The sequence below is a fragment of the Moschus berezovskii genome, chromosome 14, assembly GCF_049115385.1.
Source record: "Moschus berezovskii isolate FMDL1 chromosome 14, NW_MosBer_1.0, whole genome shotgun sequence".
NCBI classification, from domain to species: Eukaryota; Metazoa; Chordata; class Mammalia; order Artiodactyla; family Moschidae; genus Moschus; species Moschus berezovskii.
Genome location: NC_142473.1, coordinates 45,404,693 through 45,409,464, shown reverse-complemented (window position 1 = coordinate 45,409,464; position 4,772 = coordinate 45,404,693).

The following is a 4,772-nucleotide window of genomic DNA, read 5'->3' as shown; positions in this document are numbered from 1 at the left end:
AAGGATGAAAATAACAGTGGTCCTTTTGGGGAGAGATTTGCCCAGCCCTGTTTGTGGGGGCAGAAAGGGGTGGGGAGGGTCACAGCTCTTTAACATGCCCTGTCCCTGAGAACCTTGTGGCCTAATCCCTCGAGGTTACCCCAACGGCAAGAGAATCACAGGCTTTGGACCCCTTGGCCTGCTTGCTATACTCTTCCTCCTTATGTTTCCCTGAATGACTCGTGGTTTTGAGTCCCTACTTTTGTTTCCTGCTTCAAGACACTGAAATATGTCCTAGGGGGCTCTTTGCTGTTGTTGGATTCTCCCATACCTCTTAGTGCACCTGACCTGTAGGCTGCAGTCCGTGGGGTCGCTAAGGGTCAGACATGACTGAGCGACTTCACTTTCACTTTTCACTTTCACACATTGGAGAAGGAAATGGCAACCCACTCCAGTGTTCTTGCCTGGAGAATCCCAGGAACGGGGGAGCCTGGTGGGCTTCCGTCTGTGGGGTCGCACAGAGTCGGACACGACTGAAGTGACTCAGCAGCAGCAGCAACCAGTCATACTGGCCAGATCTTTTCCAACCAGTCATGTCCGTGCTACCTCAAAGTTTTCCCCTTCAAACCTTTCCATAAAAACATAGAAAGAGCAGCCTCTTTGATTCTTTACTTTCTCTCTCTTCAAGTTTCCACAGGTTGTGACAAGCATCACTTTCAACATCAAATATGAAAGGTACATCCCAACATCAGAAGTTCAAAGAATTAGGGGAATTCCCTGATGGTACAGTGGTTAAAATTCCAAGCTTCCACTGCCGAGCCTCAGGTTCAATCCCTGGTCAGGGAGCTAAAATCCCCTGAGCTGCACAGTGCAGACAAAAATAAATTAATAGAAAAAGAAATAATTAAAATCTTTATTCTGAACATGAGATGAATTGGGCATGTGGCTCAGAGTTAAGGCCGCAAACAATGTGAATCCACTGGGAATCCACTTTGTAATGGGGAGCAAATCTGCTAGCTGCAGGATCTATCAGACCTTGGTTTCTATTTGCAACACTAAGAGTTTTCATGTGATAGCAAAAATCTTTTCCAGTTCATTTTTATCCATTACCTCTCACAGATGGACAACATGAGACTAATCCCTACACAACTTTCTTAGCCTCTGAAACTGTCCCATTTTCCTATTGTTTGCTATACTTTTTGTTGACTACTAATGTACCAGTAAATATTTTCAGATTTACTATCATAACTGTTCATTTTCATCAAATGCCAAAAATCTACTTTTCTAAAATACTATAAATGTTTTCTATTAGCAGGAATTTGATGGTCCCACCAAATTCCCTTTGGCTCCTCATTTTCAGTGTATGATATTGACTTAGTCCCTTCTCCCACCAGGATATTACCTCTGATGTTATAAGAAAATTATTCATATATTTTACTTATCTATGACTCAAACCATCCTAATGGTGGAAAGATAAATCAGTTTTAAAGGGTAGGGACCAGATTGTGTACTGTGAAAGGCAAGGAGTGGCAGAGAATGAGGTTGACAGGATAAGTGGAGGCCGAAAAGGCTAAAAAATATGTACCCTATCTTGTAGACAAGTAGTAGAATGCTTAACCTTTTTTTCTGGAAACAAATGATGACATTGTTCAGATATACAATGCCAAAGGCATTCCCAGATTTACACTCAATTCCCAAACTACTAGCTATAAATTCCCCCTTCCACTCCCCATCAAGGAGCACTTCACTGCACAAGTGATTTAGGGTAATGTTATTGTAGAAATAAACATGTATCCACTATAATATTCAAACAGACAAATCATTCACAGTCTTCAGGACTTTAGCTCTTATTGCTAACAAGTTTCTGACAGCATGCAGAGATTGTTGTTTACTGATGTACTTCCCAAACGGTAACTGACACATAGTAGATGCTCAATAAATATTTGTTGGGTGAATGGATGGATGTGTCTGCCTTACAACTGATGCGACAAACCAATGTATTATAAACCAAAGGATGAGGACCACTGTGGTCAGAAGGCACACAGTCACTGAAAGCTTTCAGGTAAAGGGATGACAGGATCATATGCACATTTTTGAAAGATTACTCTGCCTGCTGTGTAAAGGATGGAGAGGGAGAGCCCAGCAGTAGGAAGACCTGTCAGGAGAGTGATCCTGTGATGCTTATAGAAAACGATGAATTCCTGAACCATGACAGTGGTGATGGGGCTAGAGATGAAAGAATGGATTCAAGATAAATTTAACAGAACTGAACCAAACTTAATCAAAGAATATCTTTCCCATTGTGTCTTTGAACAGGATCAATTATGTAGTCTAGAGACAGACCAGGAATAGTAATACCCATCATATTGAAATCATAGTGACAAAGCCCAACTGCCATTATATGTAGGCAGAGCAGGAGGTCACCTCCATTTTATAATGTCAGGAGCGTGTGGAGGATTGCAGTCCACAGTCACTGCCTGAAATTAAACCTTTAAAGCAGCATCCTTGGTTTTAACCCTTGCCTCTCCAGATGACTTTAACACATGTTAATATACTTGAGAAAGAGGGAAAGGAAAGCTTATTGAGTGCCAATAATTTGTAAGGCACTCTTCACAGTTTTAGTGAATCTTCGCAAGGATCTTGTGATTTTCATATTGTTAAGGGAAGACTGAAGCTCAGAAAGACATACAGGTATCTGATGGAACTGGGATGTGAACCTAGGTCTTTGTAGCTTCTTTTCTTAGCTGAATCCTAACCAATACCACCATTATTATTACTACCACTATTTCTAATTTGTGCTTCCCAGGTGGGACTAGTGGTAAAGAACCCACCTGCCAATGCAGGAGACATAAGAGATGAAGCTTTGATCCCTGGGTTGGGAAGATCCCCTGGAGGAGGGCATGACAACCCACTCCAGTATTCTTGCCTGGAAAATCCCAAGGAGAGAGGAGCCTGGCAGGCTACTGTCCATGGAGTCACAAAAGGTTGGACATGACTGAGCGACTAATATGCTTTCCTTTTACAAATTTGCGAGTAAGGGGCCTCAGGGAAGAGGATGTGGTGGGGGCTCTGAGAGGTATGCAGACAAGGTAGACTAACAAACAAGCTCAACCTCACAACTTTCCCAAGATACGCTTTGGTGCGGGCCTGGATCAGGAAGTATCCTGACACAATCAGAACCAGACAGGCTGGTGTGGTCTGGGATCCTGAGCATGCTCATCCTCATGAGCTATAAGCCAGCAAAGCACAGCAAAATACAACAGTAGAAGATCCCTGTGGTCCTGAGATAATAAAATTAATCGTTAATAAGAATTATCAACCCAGGCCAGGGAGCTGAAAATGGAGATGAGGAAGAGCAATTTCCTCCATATTCACCAGAATAAGGAAGGAAACTACTTGACCCTGACCCTAAGAGGGATACTCCCCACGTTTAGAAATTTACTTTTCTTTTGTAGCTCTTCTCATCTTATTAATTCTTTTTTCCCTCCTCCAGAATTCAGTATTCTTCTACATCTGAGCTGTCCTCCAGTCCCACTTCAAAGCTCCCAGAATTTTGCTTTCTTCCAATTTTTTCACCTGGACATGTGTAACACCTAATACAAATAGGTTGTAATATCACATTTCACCAGTGGGGGCTGCCAGCTATGTTGACATAACGTTGTCCACAAGGTCATATTCATTGGAAGGACTGATGCTGAAGCTCCAATACTGATGCTGATGCTGAAACTCCAATACTTTGGCCACCTGATGCAAAGAACTGACTCAATGGAAAAGACCCTGATGCGAAGGCAGGAGAAGGGGACAACAGAGGATGAGATGGTTGGATGGCATCACCAATTCGATGGACATGAGTTTGAGAAAGCTCCAGGAGTTCGTGATGGACAGAGAAGCCTGGTGTGCTGCACCATGGGGTCACAAACAGTCAGACACAGCTGAGTGACTAAACTGAACTGAACGATGCCATGAGTTGCATGAGGTGAATTTGGAGAGAAAGTTTGGGATGGATCATTCATAGGCTTGTGTGCTCTGATAAGGAGTCTGGATTTTATCTGAAGTGAAACAGTCATGGAAGAATTTTAAGAAATAGGGTGATGTGACATGAGTATTTAAAAGGTCACCCTGGCTTCTTTGTGGAGAATGCATTTTTCCTTAGATGAGGGTGGTGTCAGTCTAGATGGAGGGAAGTAAATTGAATTGAGAGACATTTGGAAAGGAGAATTGACAGACTTACTAATGGATTGGATGGAGAGGAGGAAAAACAGATAAAAATGACTCTTAGCTTTCTGGTAGGTTGTGTTGTGTCGTATTGGTGGGACCTAAGAGAAAGACAAATTATTTTCTAGGAAATGTTTCTTCTGCTATGGTCAGTATTTTATGCTCTCAAAATTCTAGAGGCAAGCCTTTGTCTATTACTAGAGATTCTCCCCCAAAGAATTTCTGCGTGTGTGCGAAGTTGCTTCAGTCATGTCTGACTGAAGTCTTTGCCCACCAGGCTCCTCTGTCTGTGGAGACTCTCCAGGCAAGAATACTGGAGCAGTTTGCCATTTCCTCCTCCAGGGGATCTTCCCTACCAGTGTCTCCTGCACTGGTAGGTGGGATCTTTAACACTAGCACCACCTGGGAAGCTCAAGAATCTCTGAATCTGTTAAAATCAAACTGAAAGAGCCTATAGCTAGTAGCCAGCAATCACGATCTTCCTGAAGAAACATCAGCTCAAACAACACTGTTAAGAACAAATTCACTACCATTTTAACCTCCTTAGTATGATGGAGAAATGCAAAACATTTTTAATT